This window comes from Nelumbo lutea, chromosome 1 (assembly GCF_056320005.1).
Source record: "Nelumbo lutea isolate HS-2025 chromosome 1, American lotus-T2T, whole genome shotgun sequence".
In the NCBI taxonomy this organism is placed as follows: Eukaryota; Viridiplantae; Streptophyta; class Magnoliopsida; order Proteales; family Nelumbonaceae; genus Nelumbo; species Nelumbo lutea.
Window position 1 is genome coordinate 65,912,339 of NC_142684.1, and position 21,063 is coordinate 65,933,401.

Consider the following 21,063-nt stretch of genomic DNA (forward strand, 5'->3'; position numbering starts at 1 on the left):
GTCCAAGTTCAGGGGGAGGACATACTCGTAGTAGAGGGAGATGGTCCCGACCACGTTACGGACCGTGTTTGGGTGAAGCTGGTCTATCATAATGTTAAAATGGTCCAGGACCTCCAATATAAGTGGATGGAAGGGAAGGCAGAGCCCGGCTATGAGCTGCTCCCAGAAGATCACGACCTCGTCAGGGTCGTGCTCCCATGGGAAGTTACCCGTAGGTAAACTATAGGTGTACTCCCCGAGCAGGTTGTATTGCCGAATAAGGTAGCGGAGCCTCTCTAGGGTCATAATAGAGGGTCCAAACCTGTCCAACATTCGACCTCGGTGAGAAGTGGACGCCAAGTTACCCAAGGCCTCCCGCGCCTCGAGGGACTAGACTCCAGCAATGTCACCCTGAGCCGAGGTACCCACCTCTGGCTCATCTAGCTGACTATCGAAGGAAGACATGACAGAATTGAAGAGGAGCTAGGGCAACTCACCAAAGAAAGATGAACCGGATTGGGAAGAACTGACCCGAGCTGGAGGCTTTGGACGCGAACTCAAGACTACAGCTGAGGATTTGTGGTGAAGGTAAAATTTCCAGGAGCCTCGCTATTTATAGCCACTGTACGCGGGCATCAACGGTTGAGATCGAAACGATCTGACAATCCTCATGAAAACCAGCTGCGTGACCCTCAAGGCAAAATCGGTTTAGCGTGTTTTTTGACGTCTGCGGAGTCCATATGTCGCGTGACGTCTGCGCGTAGACCGTACGTGACCCGAGCTGCGCTTGATAGAGTCAAGTAGAGAACCGGTCCAACCGATAAGCTGGCGAACAAGAAAGCTTAGGCTCCCCGCAGCCAACAGACCACTGACTACCCGCAGCTAGGTCAGAACCCCTAGCATGGGGAGTGGGGGGCAATTGATGTAGGGTGATCCGGCCCGGCCTCGTAGCACAGGGACATGACTCGGCGGGTGTGACAACTCGCCGAGAAGCAAGGCCCAGCTCGCCCCAAGACTGAGGGTGGAGCGCCCCGAGCTCCCTCCGTCCAAAGGGACCCGGGCTTCCCTTGAGACTCGACCTCCTCCTAAGGGGCTCCAAGCTCTCCCTTCCTAAGAAGGGAGCACCCTAGCTTTTGGCTAAGTGCCCCAAGGGAGAAACACCTCGGGACAGCACCGCCGAGACTCCTGTTCGTACTTTCTTAAGGCTCACCTCCAGTGCGAGCACCTCGGTGTACCTCGGCACCTCGGTGCAAGGCAACCCAGCCCCAGGCGGTTCGGTGCAAAGTAGCTCGGTAGCCTGCAGGGAAGATCCACCTGACATCCGTACCTACCGGATCTGGTGGCAGTGCCCACATCTCTTGTTAGGCGGCGTCGTGCCTGTCATCTTTGAAAAGCATGGCACGTCTGACGAGTCCGTACCTGCTGGATTTGGTGGCAGCGCCCACATCTCTTGTCAGGCGGCGTCGTGCTTGCCGTCTTTGAAAAGCATGGCACGTCTGACGAGTCCGTACCCTACAGCAGCAGCCTGCACCTGCCACCTCAGCCCTGGCAATAACGGCTAGGGCAGTGGTGGTTACGCCTGATGTAACTGAGCTCCGGTACAAGACGACCCCGACTCTCACGAAGCAAAGGTATTGAAGCTAGAACTTTCAGCACTTTTAACTCTGTGTTTTCCTTGAGTTTTCCTCAGATTTCTAACTTAGCCATCGGAGTGTTCCCGTCGGGAGAGTTCCTCGGGAACCCTTCACGTTCCTCTTCATCTCATGTGTCGTCTGTCACAGTTAGGAGCCAAGTTTCAGTCAGCTAGGAATGCCCAGATCGTGCAGCATCAAATCCCTTGTCACTCCCTCTTTGCTTCTCACCATAAGGGATTTCAGTTTCAACTTTGCCTTTTTGTAGGAGGCCATAGATCACCTCCCCCATACAGCCCTCCCCATCGTCCACAATCCCTGCACCACCTCCACTAATAGAATCTGGTTTCCCCATCGGATTTGTACAGAGATCAAAGTTTAGTTTCCATTTCGCAATTCACAGTTCACTTCAAAAGCGATTTAGCACCACTGTCACACTTCAATTTGCAATTTCACATCAGATCTGTAAGCGCTGTAGTGATTTCTGCACCTTTCTACAGGTTTAGAAGGCACAAAAACGATGAGTTACATTCTCCCCTTTCCTTTTATATTTACATCACAAACCTTAACCATTACTTTCTTTCTTATTTTCTTGCTTTTTCCAAGAAGAAAGATAATGGGAAAAGTAATCGAATGAGTTATCTCTGTCTCTCATCTCAAATTGTACTTGAGAATTGAGTTGTATTTGTAGGATTTGGGAGTTGCCGAAAAGCCTATATGCCAAAGATATGACATTCCTCTGAACTTCATATCATTTATGCATTTCTGAGTTTCTGTAACAATTTTTATGTTATTTATGTTACAAATCTCTATAATGAATTTCACTTAATACAATTTTTTATTATAGACAGTAAATAAAAAAACGTTATATAACTCAGCACCCCATAAGAAAATTGATGGCTATTGTGGGGGCATTATTACTAGTTGCACAATCTTTTGCTTGCAAGATTCAAGCTCAACAATTTTCCAAATGTCATTCCCTTTCATCAATTGAGTCAGGATTAGCTGAGCTTGATGGCTGTGTTAGGGATTGTGCAGCTGGTAAAAATGCCCCACAACAACTCAATCTTTCACTTCATCAACATGTCTGGTTTTTTATGGGTTTTGGAATTTTATAACTTGTACGGGTACAAGATGAATGCAATATTAGGGTAAACCCAACACTTCTCAATCAATATATTATTAGTAGGCATATGAAATTATGTAGAAAGTGTTGAATGTAATAGGCACTTTTACTAAAACACCACTTTTAGTTTCATGGATTTACTAAAACCTACCATTTGTTTGTATTTTACTAAAATGCCCTTATAGTTCACAATCAGTTTACTTTATCGGCCTTCCATTAGATGATAGTAGAAAATGATAACTTTGACCTTAATGTCCATTTGAAAAAAAAAATTAATCAAAAGAAATTAAAAATGGAAATATCATTTTTTCCCCTAATAAGACATGAGCAACCACTTTAGTTGGCTCCACTTAGTCAATTTTGTTTTCTGTACAAAAAGTGTAAGAGGTAATTCTGGAATAAACAATCATGGGTTCATGCTCTTGAACATCTTTAGTGAAAGGTTGATTAAGTAAATAGGTTACAAACTATAGGAGTGTTTTAGTAAAATAAAAACTATAGGGTAGGTTTAAGTAAAACTATGAATCTATAGGGGGTGTTCTAGTAAATGATCCAATGTAATATTTAACAGAAAGAATAATTGATATTTTATGTGTGTGTATTCACATGTTTTAATCAAATTATTAGAAATTTTATATCTGTTTGTGCAATTTTACTTGTTTATTGTTTATATATAACTAGAAATAATAGCAAGATGTAGGTTTTAGACCCAACCCACCAATTTGACCACCCCACCCTTGAATGCATGGAAAGTAAGGTCGAGGAGGGTTTGGATTCTAAAAATCAACCTGCTAAAGATTTCTAGATAGAGTATAAGTTGGGAGGTGTAGGGAGGCAGATAGGGTCTAGAATTTACAAAACCCTCATTGAACCTGCCTCATTGCCATCCCTAACCTAGACAAATTAGGTAGTGGGAACATAGAAATGAAATGATACCAAATGTTGTATTGATCTCTCAAATCATCTATATTGTAAAAAATTAGTATTGACCAACTTAAAACATTACCACTGGATGGTCGGACCAGAAAAGCCCGAAACCGGTCTGTTTTCTTCCAAAATTGCTTTTTCCTCAAAACTGTTGATTTTGGTCAGTAAACCGCTGAAACGGCCGATTAATCGTTCGAACGGTTTTGACCGTTTTCCAATTTTTTAATTTTTTTAATTTTTTATTAGAACAGATTGGCCATTCGGATCAAACCGGTAACCGAACCCCTGACCGGTTCGTTTTTAATGGCTATGGTATCAATCGTTTTGCTCCGAACCATGCATAAATGCGATTGAGAGATTGAGCAATTGCGGGCCAAGCATATACACTTTGTGCTGTAGTTGGAGAGGAGAAAATTGATGAATTCATATCTTTTCTACCAACTTAACGAAGTTTGTCCCACTAGCCTATCCGTTTCATTTGAAAATTAAAGTAATTTTTTTTAAATGACGTGGTAGATTGTTATTGATACGGTACAAAAACCAAGAGTGTACCCTTACCAATGGTAAGAGAGGATGTGATTTCGCATGGTCCAACAACCCTAAAAGCAGCTATCAAGTTCATCTATAGGGAATTGGTATGGGCGTGCTGTGATCCTCAATAAAAAATATAAGATTGGAATACACCGCCCGGCATATATATATATATATATATATATATATATTTATTTATATATCAAAATTTTACACACGGGAACGGACTATCTATTATTATGAGTGAACGTGCCAATATTCACTACGGGTCCCATTTGGGCCCATCTGTATATATCAGAACCGTTGCAAGTTTTATTTTGACATTTTTTATGAGTTGTTGTGGGAATTGTTGCTGAATCCAATTGTATAAATTGGCCGGTGATTCAATGCTATGTTCTATAGTGTGGATGAGAAGTTTGTGGATATGAAATGGTCCACATTGTACTAATAGGACCGATCTACATCATACTAATGTTCAAAGTTGTTCTGAATTGTGGACAAACTATGTAGATTGGTCTAGTCTACACCTATATTGGCATCCTGTAGGCGTGGTGTGGACTAATCTACATTACACTTTTTTATTTCATATATCTCATATACAATTTATGAAGTAATTTACACAGTCGATCATAAATGTCTAATTTTTAGAATTTATATGATAAATAAATTGGAAAATGGCATTGTCTTTAACTTAAAAAATATTAACTTCAAACATAATTGGTAACAAAATCATTTAAAATATAAATTATTATTTTATTGTAAAAATCTTAAAAAAAATATCTAAACAAACGAAATATCAAATTATTACAAAATAATAATCCATTGGATCCCGTATTGGTGAAAAAACCACCTACATTACAACTAATATTTAAATAGAAATAACAAAAACAAATATTGTAAGACAAGCAGATTGGTCCACTGGTTCCCTGAAGTCTTTGATAGGATCATAAAGTGCGCTGACAAAAGAGAAAAGTCATTCTTACTATAACTTGGGTTCCTTTTCTGCTCAAAAATAATGGAATTTCTTCCAAACTATTGCCAAAGGCACAGCTGACTAGAAGCATTTAATTTTCTTGTTCAAATCAGTAACGTGCCACTCGGTTACAAGTCTTTAACAGATTCAGGAAAGCACCAATAATATGTTGTAAACTTTAAGTATGCACCACCGAATTCTGGATGAGAAGCTACAGAATCTATTTTCAAACCCAAAAAAAAAAATGGTATAAATTTTAATTTTTAGGAAAACACCAATAATATGATATAAATTTTACTCTTCTTGTAGCTATCATATGTTTTCAATAATATGGTATAAATTTTCAGGAAAACACCAATAATATGGTATAAATTTAATTTTCTTGTTGCTGTCATATGTTTTCAAACCCTGCTCATTTATATGTTTGAAGTTCTTTAACATTTGCAACAACAATGGACTGGTGGAGCCTATGGCCATTGGCAGCATTTATATGTTTTCAAATTGGCTAGCCATTGTCGATTTATACTGTAGTATCAATTTGAATAGGTTGAGGGATTAGGTGCCCATAAGCAAAGGCTTTTCTGACCATTTCTAAGACCAATTCGATTTCTTAGTCTGTCACTTGAGTATTTCTAACCTATAGTATGGCTGGTTCAAATGTTAAGAGCTTTGGTAAGAAATTTACAATTTTGTGGAGAAGGTGAGAACCAGGGGGATAGTCTTCACTTGTATTTTCATCATTTCATGGCTTCTATCAAGAGAAAAGCTGACTGGTGCCTTTTACTTTTGGGATTAATTCCCTGAATCTTATTTGTAGCTTATGCATGGATTAATCGGTCTGGCCATGGGTACTTTGTGAAGGTATGGAATACAAGCATTTTTTGTGATCTGTTTAAGCTTCTTACACAGTACACAACATTACCAAAAACAAAGAGAGAAAAGAACCAAAAGAAAAATAATCTAAATGCGCAAAGCTTTTTCCAATATATGGTTCAGAAACACTTGGTTTAATAGGCAATTAGGCATGACATAATCTGTGCAGTTGAGCTATTTACACAAGTGATTTGTTGATTTCTTCTTGGTATCTGTAAATGTTGTGGCTTATCCTAGCCATACCAGTTAATAATTCTATTATATTTTCTTACTTTTATCAGGGTGATTTTATTCTTGTGCTTTAAACATTAATATAAATTGTTTCAGTTGCTCAGTTGCTCATTTATGCTTCTCAGGTTGGGGGCAAATTGGGGGACTTTCTATCTTCTTCTGCACATTTGTACCCTCTGTTGCCTTGCTCAATTTCTTTACACTCATTTTGTGTTGTTATATCTTTTGGTTCTTTATTTGTTCTGATGAGATTAACATTTTCTTAACACGCAGGTTCAAGCAATGAATGCAAATGGTCGAGGAGAAAACACATTCAAACAGTAATCACTGAAAAGTGTTCTGTTCGTGGGTTTTAGCTCTTGCAGCAATGGAGGTTTAAGGGAAGAAGGAAGGTTGGAACGAAACAGAACACATTCAAATGAAAAAAAAAAAGCACAATTCCGAGAGGAGAGATTCAACAGAGAAGTGATAGTTCAAGCTGCAGCTGGGGAAGATCGTCTTCCTCCTTTTGCGGCGAAGCACAGCAGCAAGGAGAGCTCCGGTGCTCAACGGTAAAATGTGGCACATATTATCAATAAAAAATTGTATAGTACCCGGGGATTGAATTCAACCACAATAAAAAAGTGGATGAGGCCAATCCATGATATACAGTGAACCAATTCGGTTCACACCAAACCGAACTCTGTATTTATCCCATGGCATAGATCCATTCACGAGATGAAAACGCCTCCAAACGCCACCTTATCATAGCTAGTTATTTTAGATGAACCGACAAGGACACTTTTCCTTTTTATTCTTTGTCTCCGACCATTTGCCCATTTACTCTCTCAAGTAGGAACGAATAAACAGGAACTGAAATGGTAAGATTTTGATACTAAGCTTAGGTATTAATTAACATTATGAAAGAAAGTCCCATGATTAATTATCAGAGGTAAAGAAGCTGTTACCTCCCGAGAATTGATGAAATTAAGAAGGTGATACAGATAGGGATATATATATATATATATGGTTCTGTACCTTTAATTACAATAAATGATCTTCACTACTCGCTATTCTGTTCTTCGATTGTTGGAAAAACAAGCCCCAGCTCGCAAATGGAAGCATCGTAGTAATCCTCCATGCAAGGGGATTCCAAGAGAAATGACCAGATCTGCGAGAGTTCCGAAGAGGAGGGGCAGCCGGAGTACCGAAAGTTGATCGGCGCCGTCTTATGTGCGGAGGAGGTATTAGAATTAGAATCACCGCCATGTGCATTCTTGTCGCAGTTTTGACAAAGAGAGATGTTCTCTTGAACGCACCTGACATAGGCTGCCTGAGAATTGCATTTTTGGCACAACAAGACTCTGGAATGGCGCCTAGAAATGACGTTTGCCGAATGAACGTATCGATCACACAGTAGGCACAAGCAAGCCATATCCGATCTGCAGTACACCATGGATCTCCGCTCCCCGCAGAAATCGCATATGAAGCCCATGCTTTCTTCCGAGCTTCCCTCTCTGGTAACTGGTCTCCAACTCCAATTCTCCGAGCGTTATTCAGGCAGAAAGAGAAATAATAATAGCTCAGTATAAACCGAATCTAGCCAAACAAAATAAAAGCATATAGAAATAAAGAAAGAAATAAGAGAGAATACCAGATTTACGTGGTTGGGCCAAAATGTTTATCTCTACGGGCAACAACTTCGAGCTTCTTTCTTACCAGGAGAAAATATAAACATGACCTTACTAGAATCACACCCGTACCCAATACTCAATACACCCAAACACAATACCCCTCTCAACACATTGTATATAAAATGAAATGGAGTATGTATTAAATAACATAGGGGGACCCCTATTTATACTTGAGTTGAGGGGTATAATGGGGTTTTTAAAAAAAAATTCTTCAATGTTAAATAAACAACAAAATGGTGTGCCACCATTCAATATGGTGGGCTCAGCTCGGTGGGTAGTATTGTAAATTCAGTGAGCCACCGACTGGCTCACCTTTTCTTTTTTTTACTTTTCAATATTCTCCCACTTGAAGACAATTGTCATAGTGAAAAAACTTGCTCGAGAATAACTACCGATCATCTCTTGCTATGTGGCTTTAAGTCCTAGAGAAGTTCTACACCAGATGAACTTCTCTCCCATCACCAGCTTTGTCAATATATCAGCAACACTGTTGTTAGTGTGGATTTTTTGTAATGAGATTTGCCCATCTTCAACTACCTCACGGACAAAGTGGTACTATACATCAATGTGTTTAGTCCGTGCATAAAAGACAGGATTTCTTGCTAAGTGTAATGCGCTTTGACTGTCACAATGAATAATCACCATTTCTTTCTTGATGTGGAATTCTTCAAGCAACCTCTTTAGCCAAATACTTTCTTTGCATGCTTGTATAGCTGACATATATTCTGCTTCTGTTGTAAATAAAGGTACTACAGATTGCGCATTTGATGCCCAGTTCACTACACCATTAGCTAAATAAAACACATAACCAGTAGTTGATTTTCTATTATCGAGATCTCCTACATAGTCTGCATCCATAATCAACTAGTTTTAAGCTTTGGCCACTATAAGAAATAGAGATTTCAGAAGTACCCTTCAAATACCGAAAGACTCTCTTCACCGCAGTCCAATGATCTCTTCCTGGATTTGCCATAAACTTACTGACTGCTCCCATTGCTTGTGCAATGTCTGGTCTGATGCACACCATGGCAAACATAAGGCTCCCTACTACTGATGAATATAGTATGTGGGACATCTCTATCTTCTCAGCTTCAGTGCTAGGTGATTATTTCGAAGACAACTTGCAACCAACAGAAAATGGGATACTGACTGGTTTGGAATCTTGCATGTTGAAGCACCGCAAGACCCTTTGAGCATGACTCTTTTGAGTTATCCAGACTTTCCTGTTCTTTCTGTCCCTATGTACCGTCATCCCAAGAATCTGATTAACCGGCCCCAGATCCTTCATGTCAAACTCCCTAGCTAAACGAGCTTTTAGTGTTGAGATACTTCCTTTATCAGTACCTCCAACTAGCATGTCATCAACATATAACAACAAAATAATGAAGTGATCATTACCAAAGTATGTGTAGGCACAATGATCTACTTCGCATTTGCTAAAGCCCAAGCTCACAATGAAGGAATCAAATCGCTTATACCAACAACTTGGTGCCTGTTTTAGGTCGTAAAGTGATTTGGTCAGCTGACAAACCATATCCTTTTTGTCGTTCTCGACAAAGCCTTCAGGTTTAGTCGTATTGCCATGCAAGAATACAGTTTTAACATCTAACTGCTCTAGCTCCAAGTCAAGTACTGCAGCCATACTCAATAGAATACGAATAGTACTTAATCGAACAACAGGAGAAAATATTTCGTTGAAGTCAATACCTGATCTCTGAGCATATCCTTTTACAACTAGTCGAGCTTTGTATCTTTCGATATTCCTGCTAGTATCCTTTTTGTGTTTGTACACCCATCTACAACCAATGGCCTTTCGATTCTTAGGTAGTTTGACTAAGTCCCAAGTTTTATTTTTCTTCAGAGCTTCTATTTCTTCCTCTATTGCCATTTTCCAATGACGAGCATTTGGACATTTGCATGCTTCCTAGTATGAACAAGGCCCATGTTCTTCTCGATCGACTTTGATCACCGTGAGTTTCTCCTTCAAAATTGTCAACGTGCTCTTCAGGTACATCAACAGTTGTATCAATTTGTTGCTCTTGAATCTTTTGAAAAGATTCCACTTCAATTTTCTCTGTTGTCTTAGAGCTTGATTCTTTCTGCATCGAATCTTTACTGAAGACAACATCTCGGCTAACAACTCTCTTATAGGCAGTAGGATCTCATAATCTATATCCCTTTGTACCTTCTACATAGTCAAGAAAAATATACTTTTTGGACCTTGCCTCTAGCTTGGTCCTTTGCTCCTTAGGAATCCAAACATAAGCATTATAACCAAATGTACGTAGGAAAGAATAATCAATAGGGTTTCCTAACCATACCTCTTATAGAATTTTGCAATCAAGTGCCACAATGGGAGAGTGATTTACTAGGTAACATGTCGTATTGACTACTTCTGCCCAAAAATATTGCTCCAACCCAGCTGCACTCAATATGCTTCTAACTCAATCCATAAGTGTACGATTCATCCATTCAGCAACTCCGTTTTGTTGTGGAGTTTGTGGAACCGTATACTGTCTCAGAATGCCATGCTCATTGCAAAATCCTTCCAATTCTTTCGAGGTATATTCTTTCCCATTGTCAGTTCTCAGACACTTAATTCTTTTCCCCTTTTGATTTTCAACTAGAGCTTTGAATTTCTTAAAATAGGAAAAAGTATCACTCTTTCGTTCGAGTAAATATACCCATATTTTTCTAGAGAAATCATCAATAAAAGAGACAAAGTATAATGAACCTCCAATAGATTCCGCAGTAGCTTCCCACGTATCAGAGTGTATTAGATCTAATACCTCTCTACTCCTAGCTTTAGACTTGTGAAAACTAGCTCTATGGTGTTTCCCAAATAAACAATTCTCACAGAAATTCAAATCAGTAGATTTTAAACCAGGAAGTAAATTTTGATCAAGAAGTACCTTATGTCCTTGCTTGCTCATATGACCCAAACGTCTGTGCCAAATCATGACAGAATCGGTTACAGCATTTGCAACGATGGCATCGCCGACCATGGTATCCCCGATCAAGTGGTATAGCTTCCCTTGTAATTTTCCATTTGCAATTACTATAGCTCCTTTACTGATCTTCAATTGGTCCTTTTCTCTAGAAAACTTGTAACCGTCTTCATCAAACATTCTTAGTGACAAGAGACTCTTTCATAGTTCAGGAACATACCGTACACTAGAGATTGTACGAGTGATGCCGTCAAACATAGTAATTCTAACGTCTCCAATTCCCACTATTTTGCATGTATTATTATCGCCCATATAAAAAGTCCCACCATTGCACGATTGGTATGTGTAGAACCAATCTCTGCATGGCGTCATATGGAAAGAAGCACCAGAATCTAATATCCAGTTATGCTTTAAATTTTCACAAGAATCAATAGACAATACCTCACCATCTTCTGATGAACCACTTCCTTCTGTGATGTTTCCTTGGGAATTATTTGAAGTCGGATCTTTGTCAGAGTTGGGCCGATTTTGCTATGCTTTGGGTTGCCAACAATCTTTTCGAAGATGCCCCTTCTTACCACAATTCCAACACTTGAGTCCTTTCTTGTTTCATCTTGACTTTGATATCGTTTGATTTTTGACAGAGTTGTTTCTCTCATTCGATCTACCTCGTACCATCATTGCATCACCTCAAGAATTCTCACAAACTTTTCTACGAGATTCTTCCATCAGTAACATAGAAATAATAGATTCTAATGACAAATCTTTAGTATTGCTCAAATTCATTATCAAACTATCCCAAGAGTCAGGCATAGAACAAAGCAAAAGAGCAACCTTTTCTTCGTCATCAATACGTACCTCTACAGCTGCTAATTTGCTTACTAGAGTGTTGAACTCATTCAAGTGTACTTGCAAAGAGGCTCTGTCTTTCATCCTCAGATTGTAGAGTTGTCATCGGAAAAAAGATTTTGTTGGACATCGATTTTCCCTCGTAGAGATTCCGCAACTTATCCCATAAACCTTTGGTAGTGGTTTCTAAAGCAAGAAGAATATCAGCCATGGCTATCTGGTTTTTCTTCTCAAAATCTTCGTCTTTCATATCAGTAGGCTTCTTTTCTTTTACTTCTAAGGCAATTGCACAATTTTCTTTCACCAACATAGCATGCATCTTCAGCTTCCAAATTGCATAGTTGGATTCGTTGAATTTTGGTATGCCGAACCGGGTAGAGCTCGAACTCGCCAGATTCAACACGTGCAATACCGGAATAGCAAATACAGATTTTGGCAGAATCCCGGAATAGAACCGTGTGGCTTTGATACCAATTGTTGGAATTGCACAGCGGAAATAATATAATCTGTACGTGCACGGAAACAAAATAAAAGCAGATAGCAATAAAGAAAGAAATGAGAGAACACCAGACTTACGTGGTTCAACCAAAATGCCTACGTCCACGGGTAGCAACTCCGAGCTTCCTTCTTACTATAAACAGGAGAAAATACAAAGATGGCCTTACCAGAATCACACCCGTACCCAACATTCAATACACCCAAACACAATACTCCTCTCAATATACTGTATACAAAATGAAATAGAATATATATTAAATAACATAGGAGACCCCTATTTATACATGAGTTAAGGGGTATAATGGGGTTTTTTTTTTTTAAAATTCAACGTTAAGTAAACAATAAAATGGTGTACCACCGTTCAATATGGTGGGCTCAGCTCGGTGGGCCACCGATTGTAAATTCAGTGAGTCACCGACTGGCCCACCCTTCCCCGCAGAAATCGCATATGAAGCCCATTCCTTCTTCCGAGCTTCCTTCTCTGGTAACTGGTCTCCAACTCCAATTCTCCGAGCGTTATTCAGGCAGAAAGAGAAATAATAATAGCTCAGTATAAACCGAAACCTAGCCAAACAACAGAGTGAAGCGACGCACTCGTAGATGTGTCCAGAAGAATGATATATATGTTCCGTGCATGATGATCGGGGGGAGAGAAAGTAAGAGAGAGAAAGGAAAATTATTATAAATTAAAGGAAATAGAAAAAAAGCCATGTTAGAGGTCGCTGCCCCTCCCCTCAACTTATAACCATTTACCACACGGGATAAGACGAAACCATATGAAATCAAATGAGCCCTCCACCCACAACTTCCCACAGCACATCTCTGCTGTGTATTAAGAATATCTTTCAATAATAATATCATCAATTATGGTATTATCATCTACAGTTCTACACAGCAAGGATGTATGGTAAGACGTTGTGGGGAGTGATCTTGTGGGAGGTTGATTTGAATTCTTATAACATATCAATTATCAAATTCAAACCAAACAATACACGTGAAATAAGCCTTGCCCTTCGGCAACTACCACCTCAAGAAATAAAAGTGAACTCACTTAGGGGTGTATAAAGTAGAATTGAAGACATGATGAAACAATTTGGCTTCTAGCAACTTCGGTAGGGAATGTAAATGATTGCAAATCATAGTTACAAACAAACATATGTAAAATCAAATAGAGTGCAAAATTTGTATCAAGTTCAGGTTTGCATTGCAAACATTCAGAGCCTCAATTACCTAAATCTTTATGCTCGGTTGGGAAGATAAGTGTATTAGGCTCAGTATGGAAAGAGTATAGATACCAATATGCACAGTATAAATATGTATTAAATAACATAAAATACAAGATTTTGCATTCGGTTTGGAAAGAGTGCAAATACAAATATGCATAGTTCTAGATCCTTGCCTTTTCTATTTAATTTGGGATTGTTCACTTTTTATCAATATTTGGATGGTTTATAAAGAGAATTAGATGATACTCGAAGGGCATTCGTGTTTTTTCAAATATCACAATGGTTGGTTAACAGATTAATTAACAGCAGTTACTAAATTGACATATTTTGGAAGTTCGTGTACTAAATTATTGCATTTTAAAGTTCGAGAATCAAAGTGACACGAGGCCCAAAGTACAAGATATTAATCAAGAATTTTCCCTTTATATTTACATCACAAACCCTACCTCTACTTCCGTTCTATTTTTCTTGGGTAAGAACTGAGTAGTATTTGTGAGATTTGGGAGTTGTCATAAAGCCTATAAGCCAAAGATATGACATTGCTCTCAATTCACTAAATATAAACCAAAGAAAAAGTTATATAACTCAACCCCCCCCCCAAAAAAAAAAAAAGAAAAAGAAAATTGGTGGCTCTACTAATGCATGTACATGAGATATTCCAAATGTACGGGTGGATGTTATATGCACCGAGTTTTTACTTGCAAGAGATTCAGTCTCAAACTAATGTTATTCTCTTCATCCAATTGAGTCAGGATCAGCTAAACTTGATGGTTGTGTTAGGGATTGTACAACTAGTTATAGGGGTGATTACAGTTCTGTTAATCAAATCATGGGCAATTTTCTAAAGCCAAATTGGTCCTACCGGTTTTTGCTTTTTCCAAATCGAAACCGAACTGGTACCACCAGTTGATCGATTTGGTTCTTCGGTTTTTATATTTATACTATATATAATAAATAAATAAATATATATATATATAGTATATTATAAATACTATGAATATATATAATACATATGTTATATTTATATTATATTATATTATATTGTATAGATAGATTATTGTAAATAGATAATTATAAATAAATAAATATATATACCAGTATCTGTCAGTTCGAGTGACCACTACTTTTTTCTTGGTTAATTGAAAATCAAACCAGTCTTTTAGTTTTTCAAAAATATCAAACTAAAACTGAACCAATCAATTTAGTTAACTGCATTTTTCAGTTTGGTTTTCTTAGTTCAATTCAATTTTTTGGTGTTTTAGGTTTTTTATGAGCACCCGTTGTAAGTACATGTAGAACAGCATCATAAGAATGCGCAGAGGACCATGAACCACAAGAATACACAGGGTTAACCTTGCGATGAGAGCTTCAATGGCATGAAAGAAGACACTAAAACACTTGTGACGAGAATTGTACTAATTTATGGTTTTGACGACCAAATGTCGTTGCAAATCCTTGTGATGACTGAGGATTGCCCCAAAACGACGAGCGTGGCCATTTACACCTGTGATGTGCTATGTACATAGTTCATAACCGTTTGAAGCCTCAAGGAGTAGAGCATTTCTCCATGTTCTCCCCGACAGGCTACAACGACTTGCCTCGTCCCAATGGCCAAGTCACCGAGACATGTTACTACCCCCATAAAGACTTAACCCCAATTCGTGATTGCGGGTGAACTTAAAAGGGCTATAGCTAAGACATACCATGTGAAGATTCCAAGGGAAAAAGTGAATCCTGATCCTCACTATGAATGTGGCAAAATCCTAGCAAAGTTTACTCGCTAAATACTAGAGAATCGTGATTCACTTTCCTAACGACAAAAGTCTTTATTTGTACATTTCTCGTTATAGCTTTGGTATTCTCTCTATAAAAAGGGGAGACTCGAAGGTCTCCACACGAGATTAGTCTCAAGAATCCCTGCCTCTCAGCCTCTTAAGTCCTTGGCTTCCTGCTTCCCTGTAATCATTTCCTCCAATTCTCCTACACCCCTACTTATACATAGACCTCCGATCATCTTTCATCTTTCAAGGAGACCATCCCTTGCCTCTCACCACCCTACCTACACCCCTAAGTAACTACTAATTATGTCCCACAAGAGCCATTAAGTGCATATACCTATATGGCCCACATCAGCAGGGGTGAGCAAAAAAAAACTGAAAAACTGAATCGAAAAATTGGTTAATCAAATCGGTCGGTTCGGTGTTTTTAAAAACCAAAGGCACTGATTCGGTTTTGGTTAACCAATATAGAAAACCGACAGTTAATCAAACCGACCAGTATACATATATTTCTATGTATTTTATATATATTTATGTATATATTTTATATATTATAAATTAATAAATATGCATTATATATAAATACATATTTATAATATATGATATATGACCCATCCAAAGCGCCAATATAGTAAGCACATGAAGAGTGTGAAGTAAACCTTTTCCCACCTACCTAACGTTTGAAGCCTAAATGTGTAGTGACCAGTGAGTGTGAAGTAGAAAGAGAATTATTTTAAAAATCACATGAGAGAATTATTTCAGCTATGATAAGCAGTGTTTTAAAGAACGGGTTATCGGTTCGGTTGAACGGGTTAGACTGCCATGTCAGCATCCATTATATATATATATATATATATATATATATATATATATATATATATATATATATATATATATATATATATATATATATATATATATATATATATATATATATGTATAAATACATATAATTATATTTTAAATATGATATATACATAGTGTGTGTATGTATATATATTATTTTATATTTAAAATATATTTTTTAATTTAGTTTTTTTACTTTTTATTTAAAAAAATTAAAAATCCCGATTTGAGGCCTTAAAGGAATTTTTTTCACAAAAGTAGTGGAGTGGCACGTTGGGACACATGGATCTCGCAAAGTTACCCAAAATCGAAAAAAGTCACATCAATCAGACATCGGAGTGCTAAGTTATAGCCTTCCAAAATTTGCATATGCAACCCGCAACTCAGTCACCGAGCCGACTGGGTCAGCGGTCCAACTGTTCGGGTCGAATGGATTTTGACCAAGTCAATGAGTTTTGACCTTTCTCCAATTTTTACTCAAACCCCAAAATCTTGACTGGGTGATGATTTGAACGATTCAACCGGCCAAATCAACAACGGGTTGAAAACACTAATGATAAGGCTTCACCATCTGGAGCAAGAAACAACAATACGATGTTTTTAGAAACAGCATGCCAATCATAAATAGCCTCAAATCTATATCTATCTATATATTAAAATGGAATGTACAAAACTGGCACTTTCTTGGTTTTTGGTTTCTCCTCAAAGTCACTCATCTTTTTTTCTTTTTTTTTTGAATTTTTCAATATTAAAATTGAAAAAATTAACTCAAGTGACCAATCACCTTTAAGACTTTTAAATCTCTCTCTCTCTCTCTCTCTCTCTCTCTCTCTCTCTCTCTCTCTCTCTCTCTCTCTCTCTCTCTCTCTCTCTCATGAACTCTTTTAATAATCTTTCATCATTAGTTATGCCATTAGATCTCACTCCTTCAATATATATATATATATATATATATATATTAGATATTTTATATCAAACTATAATTATTAATAAAGATTAATTATATTGAAATTGAGATATTCAATGATATATTGTTACTCTAAATAATCTACTTTCGTTTAAATATAATCTATTTATATTCTATTTGAAAATAATAAAATTTAATTAACCATAATAAAATAATTTAGTAAGTTACTTAAAAAAATAAAAATAATTATTAATTATTTTTATTGATAAAAATATTTTTTAATATAATAAAAATAATTTAATTAATAAAAGGAATAAGATAAATTAAAAATTAATATAAAACTAATACAAAATTATCTAAAACTATTGTTTCATAATTAATTTTTACTAATTCAAAACCAACTTAAGTTATACTAAAAAATAAAAACTTAATATACTTAATTAAATTTAATTTTTACTAATTTCAAAAATTAATATAAATATTAATTTTAAATATAGTTTAATTGTTCTAAAATTAATTTAATTTCCATTTGAAAATAAGGAAAATTATAAAAAACCCTTGGGTTTTCTAACAACTCTATGAAATTCCCTAGTGTTTTGACCTTAAGAAAAACCTCCCCTATTGTTTTGAAAAATGGTGCAAATACCTTTCTTTTCATCATCGTTCCAAAAAAAATTTGTTGATGTAATGCATTAATTTTACTTCACTTCTGCCTTTTTGTCTAAGAAGAGTAAGGAGAATTATTCTTTGAAAGTTGCCTAACAAAATATGTTAGTGAAGGGTAAAGTTAAAACTTTAAATTATGTATGATAATGCCTTAACAATGATAAGGGTATTTTGGTAACTTCAATTTCTTTGTTACTGAAAAGTCAAGGGAAATGAGGTATTTGCACTTTTTTTTCAAAACTATAGGCACGGCCGTTGTTAGAGTCAAAACACAAAGGTATGTTTGGCTCAACTTGTCTCAATTGGTGTGCTACAAAACTAGTGGAGCAGTTGTCTCCGCTGCTACGTTTAGACCCCAAGCACAATTAGTGGGTATTTAAAAGAAACATTGAACCTGAACCAATTTCTAGCTATGTCTTGGACCTTAGAGTTAAATGGGAAAAGCTGAAAAATTACACTTAACCCCAGACTTGATTATAAAACTATACTAAGTTTTGGACTGAACTGTCATTGATGTGACAACAAGTTAAATCATCAACATACAAGATTCTACCATGAAGGTGTTGTATGGAGAATCTTGTATGAACTTGATAATTTCAAACAAATTTTGCATTGGGAAAATTTTGAAGAATCTTGAATTGCATTCATAACTACACAGTCTGTTGAATCAATGTTTTCTAAAGTAACAAAATTATATGAAGTTCCAAGACGAAAAATTGGAAGAATTAAAAGCGTGTGATCCCAAATAGGAAGAAATGAAAGATGTTTCCTTGCTTTCTAGTGCAGAAAATGCAGACATGCAATAATCTCGTTAAATGTGTGCTTTTGCAAATGTTAAATAATCCGAAACTGAAATCACTCAATTGATTGTGTCAATATATTTTTGAAGCCGTAACAGAGTACGAAGGTGATGAGAACTGATGAGGGCAGATTTGGCCCTCCAGTGAAATTGTGACACGTGGTACCTCGTGACAACTAGGAAAACACCCAGCCAACAAACTTACGAAGTTGGTGACCCATCCGGGCACCAGTCTGGCCGGCCTGGCGCGACCTGCGCACGGCCTGACGCGTGGCACATGCGACCTGCGCGAGCTACGTGTGGCCTGCCAACCTGGACGACCTGGACCAGCCTAGCGCATGATCCGGCCAAGGCACCCACCAACGAACCTGGCCTAGACACCGACCCGTCGACTGACACAGGCGCCAGCTTGACGACCTGGTCTAGACACTGACCCGCCGACTGACACAGGCGCCGACCTGACGACCTGGCCTAGACACTGACCCGCCGACTGATGCAGGCACCCCTCTGACAACCCGGCCCAGGCGCCGACCTGGCCGCCTGACACAAGCGCCAGCCTGACAACCTCGAGGAGTTCACCACCGTACCCCGGTTTTGACAGGATGCGACGAGTCTTACCGTTTGGAGGCTTTTCACCCACCTAACCCGCGAGGACTCCGGTATATTAAGACCTCACCCACCAAAGGGGAGAGGGATGGAGGAAAAGGGAAGTAACCCCTGCTCTCTAGCTCTCTCATATTATCTTCAAAGCTCTCTACAATAAAAATGCTAACTTAAGCGTCGGAGAGCCCCCACCAGGAAAATACCCCCCGGAACCTCTGATTCAGTTCTCGCAGGTCCTTCATCTCCCACCGCCTACAAAGAGGAGGAAAAGATGGAGTTCTCGCAGGTCTCTCAGCTCCCGCCACCTACAAAGAGGAGGAAAAGATGAAGTTCTCGCAGGTCCCTCATCTCCTGCAGCCTACAAAGGAAAGAAGACCACCTCATGCTGAGGGCAGTCGGATTGCGCCGCACCAGGGAGCTCCAACATTCTCTAAGGCATCAGCCGCCTAGTAGGCAGCTCGCCACCAGGCAGTTCACCATCAGGCAGTTCGCCACCAGGCAGTTCGCCACCAGGGAGCACCACCAGGCAGTTTGCCACTAGGCAGTTCGCCATCAGGCAGTTTGCCACCAGGGAGTTCACCACCAGGCAGTTTGCCACCAGGCAGCTCGCCACCAGGCAGCTCGCCACCAGGCAGTTCGCCACCAGGCAGTTCGCCACCAGGGAGTTCGCCACCAGGCAATTCACTTAATAAAATTATTAAGTCTTTCAAATTTTCCCATACGTCACATGGGTCCCTGCTAGTATAGATATATATATATATATAGAGAGAGAGAGAGAGAGAGTTAATTTATATGCACTAATGTGGCATGGCTTGAACCATTCTACCCGACTGGTTGAACCGGTGACTCGCAACCCGAAGGAAAAAACGGTTTGGCCTCTAGGTCGTTTTTAAAACATTGATTCAAACAACAAATGGAATCACTTCTACTCTTGAAACACAAATTAATGGATGGTAATGGAAAAAGGCGCATTCAAACGCAGCATGAGTCAGGTGCAGATAATAGCCTAGTAGCGTAAATGGTAATGGCGAAAGACACATTCAAACACCTCCACTCCCTTTCACTCTGAAACGATGAGAAAGAGATGCAATAAAGTAAATAACAAAAAAGGAAAAAAAAAAGTCATATGGTCTTTTAGTTGAGAGTAATTTTGTCTTTAAGGCTGCGTTTGTTTACGATATAAATACTGAATTGGGGTATTTATGCACCCCAATTTGCGTTTGCGAGCGTTTGTTTGAAATGTAAAAAAGTAATAATTATCAAAGTAAATTTGCATTTTCTGACACTTTTGTATTCTAAAAAGAGAGCATTATTGAACATATTTTTTTGATACAAATTTGTATTCATTTGATAATTAACTTTTTGACCAAAGTTGAAGCATTGGAGCATAAGATAGTTGGAACAATTAATGATGAGCCCACACCTTTGCACTAATTTCAAACAAACAGGATAAATGCAAAAACGGTTTAAAATGTGAATCGTGTTTGCATTCATGAATCAAAAAATGGGTAAATATGTAGTATACACATTTGCGTTTGCATTGCAAATAAACGCAGCCTAAGGCTGAGTTTGGAAGGAGTACAAATATAAATATGTAGAGTGCAAAACCTTGTATTTTGTATTATTTTGTATACATTTTCATTTGTACTCCTTCCAAATTCAGCCTAAAGCTCAGTTTAGAAAGAGTATAAATACAAATATATAGGGTGCAAATACTCATAAAATATTATTACAAAATACAAAGTTTTGTACTCTACATATTTGTGTTTGTACTCCTTCCAACCAAAAAATTAAAAATCCTTTTCACTCACTGAATTTGTTATTATTTTAAAAAGAGCAAATTTTTTAAATTACTCTTTAAGGTTTAGGATATACCCTATTATTTCAGTATTGTCTTAAAATACCCCTATTGTTTTTGACAATTATTGCACCTCTCCCTTCCCATTAAGTCTCTATCACAAACCGCCTTCGCGTGTTTAATTTAATTCAAAATTATACC

The 21,063-nt window shown here is 38.0% G+C and overlaps 1 long non-coding RNA gene across 1 annotated transcript; it reads right to left on the minus strand.

Moving 5' to 3' along the window:
- Window positions 1-7,137: 7,137 nt before the first annotated feature.
- On the minus strand, window positions 7,138-8,084 carry LOC148875001 (uncharacterized). Its single transcript, XR_016105129.1, has 2 exons — window positions 7,905-8,084; window positions 7,138-7,793 (listed from the first exon to the last, which is right to left on the minus strand). It is a non-coding gene; the product is annotated as an uncharacterized LOC148875001 (long non-coding RNA).
- Window positions 8,085-21,063: the final 12,979 nt, after the last annotated feature.